Raw genomic sequence first — 15130 nt, 5'->3', positions numbered from 1 at the left:
CATATGATCACTTTTATGGGTTGTTTTGTTGAGGCTGCAGACAATGAGACAAATTTGGACCAGAACACTCAAATTGATATGGTGTTCAAAAGCTTGTCAAAGGATTTTACTAGTTTTTGGGCCGCATATAACCTTGGCAACAAAAACCTGACACTTACACAACTTATGAAGGAGTTACAATCTTATGAGTTAATGTTGAATGACGGTTAGTTGGTCCGAAGAGCAGAAGCGAATATAGCTATCTCTTATTCCTCAAAGAGAAGGGAAAGCATGCTAAGAAAGGCAAGGCTAAGGTCTCTAGGCCACCACAAGTGGAAAGGAATAGAATTAGAAAGCCTAAAGACTTATCTAAGTCTAAATGCTTCTTTTGTAGTAAGAAAAGGCACTTCAAGGCAAACTGTAAATAGTGGAAAGAATACCTAGCTACCAAAGGAAAATGTATAAAACTCTTCATGATAGAAGTTTGTTTAGTGGTAGATTCAATAGACCACTAGGTTAGGAGCCATTAATCATGTTTGTGTTTCTCTACAGGGGTTCGAGGAGACGAAAGATCTTAGAGATAAGAGCTTATCATTGGGGACCGAGAACGATACAAGTGTGATAGCTGAAATAGTGGGAGATGTACATCTTTATTTTGATAATTTTAGAAAGATTATTTTAAAAGACGTTTTCTATGTACCAAGTTTCAAAAGAAACTTAATTTATGTTGCATGTTTATATAAAGACGACTTGATCGTGAATTTTAATGATGGAATTGTAATATTTAGAAATTGCAATTTTATCTGTAATGGATTGATGTCAAATAATCTCTATTTTATCAAACCAAAGATGTACACACTGCTTAAGATTGAAATATAAAATAAAATACTTAAAACTTCTCACTCTAATGGGGCATAACTTTGGCATTTGAGATTTGGTCATATTAATCGGGGAAGAATCACTAGACTTGTAAAAGACGGCATCTTAAGTTCACTTAATGAAGTTGATTTTCCACAATGTAAATCTTGCTTGGAAGGTCAGATGACTAAGTGATCTTTTAATGCAAAAGGAACGAGGACCGAAAAACCCCTAGAACTTGTGCACATTGATGTATGTGGTGTTGGAAAAAACCCAATTTGAGAACGGTTTTCTTATACAACGGAAAATTAAAATTTTGAAAACCGACCCAGTTTGTGATATTTATAGAAATAAACCTTAACTGAATCTGTACGTGTGTTTTTGGTCAAGTAGATGCTTCATTTTTTTGGCTTTCAACCATACGATCTTCTCCGTTATTCTTCTACCACGAACTGCTTCGAGTGTGGGCTCGAACCGATTGAATCGGAACACAAAACTAGAAAAAGTTTTCTCTCATTTTGAGGTGAAAACAAAATATCTCTCTTCTTAATAGAAACTGGTTAAATTGTTATTCTGGAAAATATATATGTAACAGTTGAGAATAAATTCTCTCTATTTTTTGACAGAATAACAATATCTCAAAGTTGTGTAAATAACTCTACCGATACCATCTATTTATAGGAAGAGAAGGTAGAAAAACTACATCCAACTTAGAATAGGACTAGGGTGGATGATTTGTCCTAATATTCGTACTAGGGTTGCCTCCCACTTAATGTCCACGAGGGGTTTTTGGACCTCTCTTACATCGGGTCCAATTATGAATACTTTCTAAGCCTTTTTTACCAGTACACTGTAATATGGTCCAACCCGATTCAGTTTTTCTATTTCTCAAAATAAACTGTAATATCTACATATTAAATAATTTTCTCACCCTAATTTTAACCCAGTAAAATTTTGACGATTTTATCCCTGGTAAAATTTCGAAAAAAATCATTCAATATGTCATAACTCAACATGTTCACTATTTCCAAATGATTTATTTTCATTTTCGGGCTTATAAATAGTCAAAAAAACATAAACTCATTCTTCTATCATTTTTTAAGTAATTCTTTATAGTATTGCAAGTTTATATTTTCATTTTTATTTCCATTCCATTCCCATTTTTGAAAACCTACATTCTGTAACACCTTATACTCGACCCGGTCGCTGAGCCTGAATATCAGGATGCCACACCATCATCTCACATCACACACAGTACGAATGAGCTCATTCCTTCCATTTTAACATACACAGGAGCTATGAGTCAAACTTACTCTAATCATCCTTAGTACATACTAAATATACATCAAATAGTCTTTCAAAAATAATTAAACATGCATAGGGTTCATTTAGCAAAATTTTGAAACAAAAGTATCAATATTTCCTTTAAAAGGTATCGGTATCGATTGGAAAATCGGTACCAAAACAACATTCTATTTCTTGTCTAAAAATCAAATCCCAAAAAATATCGATACATTTATTAAAGTATCAATTATTCTACCCCAAGCATCGATACTTGTGATAATGAATCGATACCAAATTACAATATTGACTTTCTGCACAACGAAATATCACAGAGGTATCATTTTTAAAACCTGAATATCGCTACCTCTACTCCAAACACCAAAATTAGAACACAATAAGGCTAATAATCCAGCCCAATCATAAACCATTCAACATGTAACTAATACCTCATCAAATAAACATCAAGACCACAATAACAGTTCAATCATCGAAAACATGTTCGAGTAACAAAGCGATATAACAAGAACAATATCCATAAATCCTAAGAATTAATAAGTTATCAAAATAACCAAAATGTCATGGCAACATTTATGAAATAGTTCTACTACATTGCCTTTATTTCCCAAATCATAAACGGATAATAAACAGCTACAAATTAACGTGAAAGACTTGCTTGGATCACCCCTCAGAACCACATCGCTCACACCAGAACACTACTAATTTGTAATGGATTAAAAGGAGTAAGTGAGATTAACAAGCTCAGTGAATGCCTAAAACAACTACCATGCAAATAATTCATCAAGTATTAACGAAGCAACCATATAGCACAACTTTAATAGTTCCAACTCTAGTGTCATGTTATACTTTACTCGTACATTATTAACTAGTTCATTTACATGGTAATCACATTCAATTTTGAAGTATATATCACATTACACATATGATCACATAAAATTTAAGCATATATCACAATCTCATAAACATATTTATAGATAATTTGACACTTGAGCTATGAAGCGTAAAAGTGGACTCTATCACCACTCATTGGATAGATGTATCTTCAACACACCAAAAGATTCATAGAGTCAAACATATCCCCAAAAGTGAAACATATATAGCTAACACTGTCCATCACACCAAACATGTCTCATTGAATGGAGCTTAGCTCACATTCCCTTATCTCTCCAACATATCCTAAGGTTTCAATGCCCAAATCACATAACACATATATGTGAATACTCACAATCCTATTGTATGCCAACTATATCCAATGGTCTTAAGGTTCAAAAAGCCAAAATATCCATTATTAACACACATTTAATTACCATTCACTGCACTTTATCTTTGCATCATCACATTATAAGCATAACATATTAACTGTCATATGGCACATATATCATGCCCACAATTAACTCTTTCACAATATCCATCATAAGCTTGTTAGAGATATCACAATGTCACATTATAATCCACAAATTCACAATACATTTTTGTAACACCCCTAACCTGAATCAATTGCCGGAATAGGGTTACGGAGCATTACTAGAGATTACATAATAGATAATAGACATTTCACACCATATAGTGTTCATATCAGAATTCAATCAGAAAGTCCCTTATAAGAACCATCGAGGCCCAAAATGCGCATTAGAATTGAGTCGAGACTAAATCAAAAACTCAGAGAATTTTTTACAAAATTTCAAAAATTTTCCAAGGTGTAGGGGGCACATGCCCGTGTGCCAAGTCACAAGCCCGTGTGCCAAGCTGTGTGCCACTCACAGCTGAGACACACACCCGTGTCTCTGCCCGTGTGAAAATACCTAAGCATTCTATTTTAAAATTTTAAAGATACAGGGGACACGCCTGTGTCTCTACCCGTGTGGACAAAATAAGGCCATTTCCAAGCGTTATTTCTCACCCAAACTTGTCTTCCACCTACATCAACATTTTAACACATTTACCAACCAATTCAAGACATTTAAACCAATCCAAAACCAAGTCTTAAATTTAACATATTACATTTACAACCAATGTGCTCTTAGGCACCCCGATAGACAATTTATTATTATGTCATTCCAAGACTTATACTTACCTAGATACCAAATACATATATGCATAATCAAATTCATACCTCAAATATGATAATACCATATATATCAAAACGCGACCATTACAAGCCATTCCAATGGCTAATTACAACCAAAGCATGTGTATGCCAAAATTGGCCAAATTATCCTGTCCACGTCATTATAACCAAAGTTAATTTACTAAATATACCGAGATGAGCCGATAGATAGTGTGATGATATCTCCGCCAATCTTTCAACCAACAAGCCTTCGAATTACTATAGAGCAGCGGAAAATAAAAAAAGAGTAAGCTTTTAAAGCTTAGTAAGTTCATATAACAAGAAATTAAGTTACCATTCAATTGCATTTCAGGTAAGCATAGATAATACATCTAAAACAATTTAGCCAATAGCTTAAACACATATTATCATCATTCTAAGAAATAAGGATGAGCTCATCATGTAACAAAATTTCCATATTCATAAACTTTCCATATCTTAAAATCACATATACCAACTCCATGTGTTTCAGGGATATACGGAAAACAATTCATTTAAAACTCATGTTTTCTCATGTCAAGATTTTGCTTGTTGAATTATTAAATATTGATGGATACACGGGTAGTACACTTGAAGTGTACAAATCTGTAATACGTCAATTCATTTTTGGGAATGCTCTTTAGAGCATATAATCAGGAATTCCTCTCTCAAGCCATATAATGGGAAGCTCATGTGAGCCATGTAACAGGAAGCTCATAAGAGCCACAATCGAGAAGCTCATGCGAGCCAATAACGGGTAGCTTCGAAGAGCCAATAATTAGGAGCTCTGGATAGCCATATATCAGAAAGTTCAAGCGAGCCAATATCGGCAAGCTCACAATGAGCCTTTAATCAGGAAGCTCACGAAGAGCCGTATATCGGGATGTTCATAAGAGCTGCAGTGTGTTCACAATACATGCAGGATCACAACCGATCGGGATGCTGCGAAGAGCTATTAACGAGAAGCTCGCAAGAACCATATAACGGGAAGCTTGAGAGGACTTATAACGGGATGGTCTTTCGAGCAGTGTTGTATCTGCAACATACGTAGGACCACAACCAAATACGGGAAATTCTGTATCCATCGAATTTTCTTTTATGCAAACGAGACTTGACATTTATCAGGCTTTGTCAGATATGTAGTAAATTTCATATAGATGACAACAATACAAACACATACATACAATTCAATTAACACATATAAATTCTCAATTTTGTTACACGAACTTACCTCGACAATGTTCGTGTTCGTAGACTACTATTCTGATACTTTTTATTTTCCTCGATCCAATTTCGAACTAGGCCTATCAGGATCTATATGAGTAAATTTAACTCAATATAATAAAATTCGAATTCAATTCCATCCATTTCATATCTCAGGCAAAATTACCATTTTGCCCCTATACTTTTAATTAATTACGACTTCATCCCTAGGCTTGGAAAATGAAATTCATACAATTTAATCCTTATCCCAAGGCTATTCAATTTTTACATATAACATTTACAGCCCATGCATTTCACAAAAATTAGAATTTTTCCTTGAATTTTACATGTTTTTAATTTAGTCCCTAAATCATAATTTCATCAAAATTCACTTTCCAAAAGTTGTTTACCTACGAACAACCTTTCATTTTCTATCATAAATTTTAGGATTCATGCATACTCATCCATGTCAAAACCCTATTACTTTGATAACTTTACAAATTAATCCCCGAGATAGCTAGATTAAGCTATTACGATATCGGAAATATAAAACTTACTAAAAACGAAATAAGAATACTTACCCAATTAAGCTAAATAAGCTTGCTTGAGCTCTTTTCTCTTAGTTAGGGTTTCCATGGATTTAATTTTGGGAAAGATGATGAAAATGATGATATTTTCTTATTTTATTTATTTATCATCTTTTCATCTTTTATTTTCTAATGTCATTCTTTTCTTTAATTAAATTTCCATGGATGAATCATCATACTTATCTACTAACTCTACTTCATGGTCTAATTCCATATAAGGACCTTAAATTTTGAATTCCATAGCTATTTGATACTTTTAGCTAGCAGAACTAAACTTTTGCAATTTTATGCAATTTGTTCTGTTTTATCAGATTAGACATAAAATTAGTAAAATTTCTTTACGAAAATTTCATGAAATATTTCAATCATAATGTAGGTCATAAAATAATATTAAAATAAATTTTCTGTCGGACTCGAATTTGTGGTCTCGAAACCACTTTTCGATTTCACTGAAAACGGGCTGTTACAACTCTCTCCCTTAAGAATTTTCGTCCTCGAAAATCTTACCAGTAAAGAGATTTGGATATTGCTTTCTTATAGTTTCCTTTGATTCTCAGGTAGCTTCTTCTATATCGTGACATTGCCAAAGAACTTTTACTAGAGCTACCTTTTTATTTCTTAATTATTTAGTCTCACATGCCAGAATTCTAACTAGTTCCTCGTTGTAAGTCATATCAGACTAAATCTCAACCTCTGTCGGAGAGATAACATGTGAAGGATTTGATCGATATCGCCGTAAAATGGACACATGACAAACATTATGAATTCTGTCAAGCTCTGGTGGTAATGCTAATTGGTACACAATAGGTCTGATTCTTTCAATGATCTTATATGGTTTGATAAACCGTGGACTCAATTTTCCTTTGTGGCCAAACCGAAGAACTTTCTTCCAAGGTGAAACTTTTAGAAATACTTTGTCACCAACTTGAAACTCTATTTTTTTACGTTCTAAATCTGCATAGGATTTCTGACGGTCAGAAGCTGCTTCAAAACTGTTTCTAATCAGTTACACTTCTTTTATCTCACAGATTAGATCAACTCCATGTATCTTTTTCTCACTAGGCTCAGTCCAATACAACAAAGTTCTACATTTACAACCATACAAAGCTTCATATGGTGCCATTTTAATACTTGACTGATAACTATTATTATAAGCGAATTCGACTAACGGCAGATATTTTTCCCAACTGCCATCGAATTCTAGAACACAACATTGAAGCGTATCTTTAAGAATTTGAATTATGCGCTCGGATTGACCATCTGTTTGCGGATGAAATGCAGTACTAAAATGCAACTGTGAACCCAGAGCTTCTTGCAACTTGCTCCAAAGTCGGGATGTAAACGGAGGATCTCTATCGGAAATAATAGAATCTGGCATACTGTAATCTGACAATCTTAGAAACATATAGTTATGCTAATCTGTCCAGGGAAAATCCATACGTACCAGAATAAAGTGTACAAACTTTGTCAAAAGATCAACAAGTACCCAAATGGTATCTTTCTTTCTCGGAGATAGAGGCAATCCCGATACAAAGTCTATAGTAATTCTTTCCTATTTTCATTCTGGTATCGTGACTGGTTGTAATAATCTCGAAGGTACCTGATGTTTAGCTTTAACTTGTTGACATACCAAACATCTAGATACAAAGTCAGAAATGTCACGTTTCATTCCCGGCCACCAGTACATCTGTTTCAGATCATTATACATTTTATTACTCCCCGGATGCATAGACATAGTACCACTGTAAGCTTCGTGCAAAATATTCTGTATAAGCTTCGAATTCTTCATAACACAAACTCTACCTCTAAATAACAGACAGTCATTAGGTTCAATCTGAAATTTTAAATCAGAAGTCAATTCACACTATACCCATTTCGCTTGCAATTTATTATCACTTTTCTGAGCTTCACAAATCTGTTTTAGAAACGTTGGCTTAGCTTTTAATTTAGCTAAAATTGAACCATCATCAAACAGTGACAATCGATTATTCATGGCTCGCAAGGAAAATAGAGACTTTCTACTCAGAGCATCTGCAACTACATTTGGCTTTCCCGGATGATAATGAATTACCAAATCATAATCTTTTAGTTGCTCAAGCCACCTACGCTATCTTAGATTTAAATCTTTCTACGACATCAGATACTTTAAAATTTTATAATCAGTGAATATGTGACATTTTTCACCAAACAAGTAGTGTCACCAGATTTCCAATGCAAATACAATAGCTGTCAATTCTAGATCATGCATCGGGTAATTCTTTTTATGTGTTTCAGCTGTCTAGACGCATAGGCTACCACCTTACCTTCTTGCATCAAGACACAGCTTAAACCTTTCAATGATGCATCATTGTAAATAAAAAATTCCTTACTCGATTCAGGCTGGACTAAAACTGGTGCTTCCGCTAACAGGGCTTTTAACCGGTCAAAACTTTGCTGGCACTTATCAGACCATTCAAATTTCACATATTTTTGCAACAACTATGTCATCGGAAAAGCTATCAACGAAAATCCTTTTACAAACCTCCGATAATAACTTGTTAATCCTAGAAATATTTTGATTTTAGACTCATTTTTCGGTGGCTTCCAATTAACAGTAGCTAAAATTTTACCTGAATCCACTCTGAGGCCTTCAGCCGACACTATATATCCTAGAAAACTAACTTCTCGAAACCAAAATTCACATTTGCTAAATTTAGCATACAATTGTTTCTCACGCAGAGTTTGCAGAACAATTCTCAAATGATCAACATGTTCTTTTTCATCTCGGGAATATATCAAAATATCATCAATGAATACCACCACAAATCTATCCAAGTATGGTCTAAAAATTATGTTAATCAAATCCGTAAATGCCGCAGGTGCATTAGTCAAGCGAAACAGCATCACAAGATTTATAGTGTTTGTACATGGTTCTGAAGGCTGTTTTCGACACATCTAAATCTTTTACTCGTAACCGATAATAACCAGAATGGAGATCAATCTTTGAAAATACTGTAGCACCTATCAATTGGTCAAACAAGTCATCAATGCGGGGTAGTGGATACTTGTTCTTGATTTTAACTTTATTAAGCTGTCGGTAATCAGTACACAATCTCAAGGATACATCTTTCTTCTTAACAAACAGAACCGGCACACCCCAAGGTGAAGAACTTGGTCGAGCAAAACCTCTGTCAATCAATTTTTGCAACTGTGCTTTCAACACTTTGAATTTTGGAGGAGCCATTCAGTAGGATGCTAAAAATATCGGTGTCGTCCCGAGAACAAGACCTATAGAAAATTCCACTTCTCTAACTGGTGGTAATTCGGGTAATTCCTCTGGAAACACATCAGAATATTCACAAACAACTGACAGTGATTTAAGCTTCAACTCAGATACTTTAATATTCAACACATAAGCAAGATAAGCATCATACCCTTTTCTGATATATTTCATTGCTGACATAGCTGATATCACATTAGAGAAGCCATCTATTTTATCAGTTCAATATGAAGTAATTCACCATTTTGACACTTCAACATAATATGCTTCTGTTTATAATTTACCACGACATCATGTTGAGTTAACCAGTCAATACTCAGAATCACATCAAATTCATCAAATGGTAATAACATCAATTCAGCTGGAAAATAGAAACCCTGTATCATTAACGGACAATTCTTGCAGATTTTATCAACCATCACATACTGGCCCTGGGGGTTCGAAACTTTAACCACGAATTTAGTAGACTCAGCAGATAAATTTTTATTAATCACTAAATTTGTGCAAATATATGAATGCGTTGAACTAGGATCAATCAAAGCAATAATATCAGTACCAATTAGAGAAAAAGTACCAGTAATGACGTCTAGTGCAAATGCGTCCTCTCGTGCACAAATGGCATATGTCTTTGCTGGTGCTCATGCTTCATATTTGGAAGTTGAATCTTTTCTTGTACCTTTTCTATGACTCACATTACTAGTGTTACGAGGTGGTCCACCTCTCGAGGCGGGTTTACTCGGCTTTTGTAACAGCCCGATTTTAGTTAAATCAGAATAGTAGTTTCAGAACCACAAATCTGAGGTCAAAAAATTATTTTAATATTATTTTTGGTATTTAAAGAATGTGATTATATATGTTTGAAAGTTTCGTAAAGAAATTTACTGTTTGAATGCTTAATTCGGTAAAAAGGACTAAATTGCGTAAAGCGTAAAAGTTGTGTTCTATAAGCTAATTGTGCCTAATAGCTATAGAACATTAAAGTAAAGGTCCTTAAGTGGTAAATAGGACATTTATAAGTTAGTGGATGATAGTGGAGTGGCTTTGGTGTAATTACTAATGTTTTTAATGGTAAAATAGTAAATAAGTAAATTAATGATAAAATAAACAAAAAAAATTAAAGCTACCATTCATCTTCCCCAATTGAAATTTACAGCAACAAGGAAGGCTTTGGGAGCTTGAAACATTTGGTTAATAAATCTCTTGCATGTAAGTGATTTTTAAGCCCGTTTTTTGATAATTTTTATGTTTTTGAGATCGTTGTTTCGTGTTCTAGCTAGCCCATGCCTTAATTTTTGAATTGGTTGATGAATTTGTGAGTTTCCATTGATGATAGCTTGATTTTTTTGAATATTGATGATGGAAAATGAATAATTGTTGATAGATTAATATGTTTTGTAAAGTGATTTTTGACAAAAATGTCAAATAGGGATTAAATTGTGAAATATGCAAATTGAGTGGTTGGAATGTGAAATAAATGAAAGTTTTGGGTTGCTAGGGGCACTATAGTAATTCGTCTAAGCTTGGATTATATTGAATTGTGTGAATTTTGTGTATTTGTAAAATAGGGACTAAATTGAATAAATGGGAACTTTAAGGGTTAAAGTGCAAAAATGTCCAAATAGGTATTTTTGGATGAAATTGAATGAATAGGTGATTAAATGAGTTAAATTTGAATTCATATAGATCAAGAAAGAAAGAAATCAGATTTAGATCGAGGGAAATCGAAAGTTGATGAATAGTTGATCTGATCCGTTCGTTTCCGTACGCGGTAAGTTCATAAGTAAATAAATGTTTTTGAATTAAAATGTATATGTTTTATATATTGTCAAATTGATTTATATGTAGATATATACATTGCCGAATTGATTTGTATATGTATATATATTACCGAATTGATTTGAATCCCATATAAGACCATACCTGGGATATGGCATCGGCGTCGATTTGAGATCTCGTATAAGACCATATCTGGGATATGGCATCAGCATCGATTTGAGATCCCGTATAAGACCATATCTGGGATATGGCATCGGCATTGTATGAGATTTTGTATAAGGCTATATCTGGGATATGGCATCGATATGAGACTTTGTGTAAGACCATAGCTGGGCTATTGGGATCGATATAATATTTCCATGTAAGACCTTGTCTGGGACATGACATTTGTACGATACATTATGTACGAGTTTTCCTGAGTATCCTTAGTATTCCAAGTGGTTCAACGGGTAATCCAAAGATTATGTCAAAGAAAAGACAATGCATGATCATGCTGAAAGGATATAGGTATGTACGAAAAATTCATGAGTACTGAGCTCGATGTATATTGGACATTTGGCAAGAATGTAAATGAGTAAGTCATACTTATGAGAATGAACTTGTGATGACCTTGTGATTATAGGTCTATACTTATGAGGTATAAATATATGGTAAATTTGATTGATGATTGTGTGAGACTTTTAGGCCAAATTAAATTGAGACATGATATGTTTAAGTCTTTGTTGTTGATGTATAGGTAAAATTGGCCAATGAATGGCATGTAAATATATGATAATGATTAGCTCTTGGAATGGCTAGTTATGGATATGCTTTGGTGTTATGTGTGTCTAAATAAATGTTAATACAAAGAAATCATGAAAGAGTAAAATTTGCAATAAAATAGTTTTGGACAACAGCAGTTATATAACTTTGAAAAATCACCAAAAATTTTGGGAATCACATTAGAGGTTGAAGAAGTCATGAAATTAAATATTATTGAGTCTAGTGTCACATAGAAGAAACGGTGTAAGCAAAAGAATCTCATATTATGAGATATTTGAATTTTTGTGAGATAAAGTCATAATGATTTCGGAATCCCCTATTCTAACTTTGGAAAATCATTAAAAATTTGTATAAAAAGAATTATGGGCTAGAATTTATATGATTAAAATTCTTAATGAGTATATTTTCAAGAGAAACAAGTGGGAATATCATCCGAATCCCGTACTAAGAGATATTTAATTTTTAGAGAAAAAGGGTCGGAACTGTCAGATAGCAGAATAGAGATGAATTTGAAGAATTAACTGTACTAATTGGCTAAACCAAAAATTCTGAAAATTTTATGGAAGAAGATATGTGAGTCCAGTTTTGAGAAAATCAAACGTATCTTAATTTGGAGTTTCGTAGCACAAGATATAAATAATTTAGTGACTATGACTCGAGTAGACAACTTGATGTGAACATGAGTAAATAGTGGAACTATGTGCAATTTTGATTGTATTATCTTGAGAACATGTTCTGAGTGTTGGTAAAAGCATGTTAACAGATTTCTTTTTATTTACATACCAACTTACTAAGCTATATAGCTTACCCCCTTTCTTTCTTTTTCCTATAGTGTAATAGATACTAGCTCGGGTTAGAGCTCGTTGGAGATTCTATCACACTATCAAGCTATTGATTGGTATCAACGTATTTAAGCATTTTAAGTTTATGGCATGTATAGGGACTCAGTCATTTTGTTTATGAGTTATTATGCTTTGGCCAAATGTTTTGGTTCGTAATGGTTAAAGGTTTGATTTATGTGTAGCCATGTAACTTGGCTTACATTGGCTAATTGGTTGTAAGCCTATATATATATTAATTATATGCCAATGTCTTGTGATGTGAGTTATGTTTGCATGATACATGATGAGTTGTGGGTATGGCCTAAATTCCTAATGGTTGTATGTGCTAGAAGTCTTAATGTCCAATGGCTAGGTTTTGCTCAATGGTATGGTATGTTAATTAGATATAATTATGCTCGTATAAGTGTTGTTGATGATGCATATGTATAAATAGTTTTAAATTGAATGAAATTTTATGGCTGAATTTGTATGGTTGCTTGTGTTTAAGAGCGGTAATGCCTCGTATCCTGTCCCAGCGTAGGACAAGGGTAAGGGGTGTTACAGCTTTGAAGTCTGTATAGTATCTTTCTCAGGCTTTTCCGGGTAGTCTCTGAGATAGTGGTCAAAAGAGTCACATCTAAAGCGAGCTCCACTTTTCATGCGACACTCTCCAAAATGAAATTTATTATAGTGCTTGCATTTAAGTTTAGTGTTTCTAACACTTCCTACACTTGCTACAGATTAGCCTGGGATTTTGGACTGGAGTATCGAATACTTTTACTTCTCCCAGAATAACCCACAGAGGTAACAGAATGGTCATGATCTTTCTTTGACTTCTTTGAGGCCGACTGATATGACTTTCCAGTAAACTTTTTACTTAAATTTCTGGTTTCCATCTTAGCTTGTCTCTTTTATTTACTTAACTCTTCAGTTTTGTGAGCTTGATCAACCAATACGACAAGTTCTTTTAATTTAAGAATTCCAAGTAACAACTTTATGTCTTCATTCAGACCTTCTTCAAATCGCTTACACCTTGTTACTTCGATCAAGATATATTATCTGGCATATTTACTTAGTCTAACAAATTTTCGTTCATATTCGGATACTGTCATGCGACCCTGTTTAAGTTCTAGAAATTCTTTCCTATTCTGATCAAGAAACCTCTGAATGATATATTTTTTTCTGAATTCAGTTTGGAAAAATTCCCAAGTAACCTGTTCTTTTGGCACGACAGAAATTAATGTATTCCACCACTGATAACCTGAGTCTTTTAGCAGTGATACATCAAATTTCAAACACTCAGCTGGTATACAGGATAGTTCATCAAGAACTCTGATAGTATTTTCCAACCAAATTTCAGCCCTTTCAAGATCATCTTCAGCTGTAGCCCAAAATTCTTCTGCCCCATATTTACGGATTTTATATATAGGGGGCTTACCAGTTCTAACATGTTCAGTACCATGTGGCAGATTAGGAATCGATTGAGACACAGGAGGGGGAGGTTGTTGTACAACTGGATTTGTTCTTAGAACTTCTGTAAACCATTCGTTCATCATTTGGAAGAAGACTTCTTTTGCCTCTCCTCATCGGCCCTCAGATACGGGCGTTCTACTACTGGATGCTGCTCTTTGAATTGAAGCCTGAGCATTGCTCTCAGCTTATGCAGATGCAGCTCTGTTGGACGACATTACTATATGAAAAACATATTTAAAATTGTCAGGAGATATCACACTATCACATTTTATATAATGACATGTATAGCTAGACTCGTATTTGCTACGTTAGTCTAAGAATCGGCTAAATCATAGCTCTGATACCAATAAATGTACACCTCTAACCCGAATAAATTGCTGGAACAGGGTTACAGAGCGTTACTAGAGATTACAGAACAGATAACAGACATTTCACAACATACAATATTCATATCAGAATTCAATCCTAAAGTCCCTTATAAGATTCCTCAAGGCCCAAAATGCGCATTATAATCGAGTTGGGACTAAATCGAAAACTTTGAGAATTTTTCACAAAATTTCAAAAATTATCCAAGGTGCAGGGGACACACTCCCATGTGGCTAGCCAGTGTGTTTTACAGGGTCGAGAGACACACCCGTGTCTCAGGCTGTGTGAGTATTCAAAGGAGGAACGCATGTCCGTGTCCCAGCCCGTGTCCAGATTAGGGTGGTTACTGACTTAGGCCACACGGCCAAGACACATGCCCGTGTGCTAGACTGTGTGACCATACTGACTTGCATAATTAAGGTGTAGACTTCACACGACCAAGTCGCACGCCTGTGTACAGGCCGTGTGCCACACACGGCTAAGAAACACACCATTGTCTCTGCCCGTGTGAAAATACCTGAGCTAATAGAATTTCTTTACGAAATTTTCATGAAATATTTCAACCATAAAGCAGATCAGAAAATAATATTAAAATAAATTTTCTTTCGGACTCAGATTTGTGGTCCCGAAAAAACTGTTCCGATTTCATTGAAAACGG

The sequence above is a fragment of the Gossypium raimondii genome, chromosome 10 (genome assembly GCF_025698545.1).
Source record: "Gossypium raimondii isolate GPD5lz chromosome 10, ASM2569854v1, whole genome shotgun sequence".
NCBI classification, from domain to species: Eukaryota; Viridiplantae; Streptophyta; class Magnoliopsida; order Malvales; family Malvaceae; genus Gossypium; species Gossypium raimondii.
The sequence above is the reverse complement of the archived record's forward strand: the minus strand, read 5'-3'. Positions refer to the sequence as shown.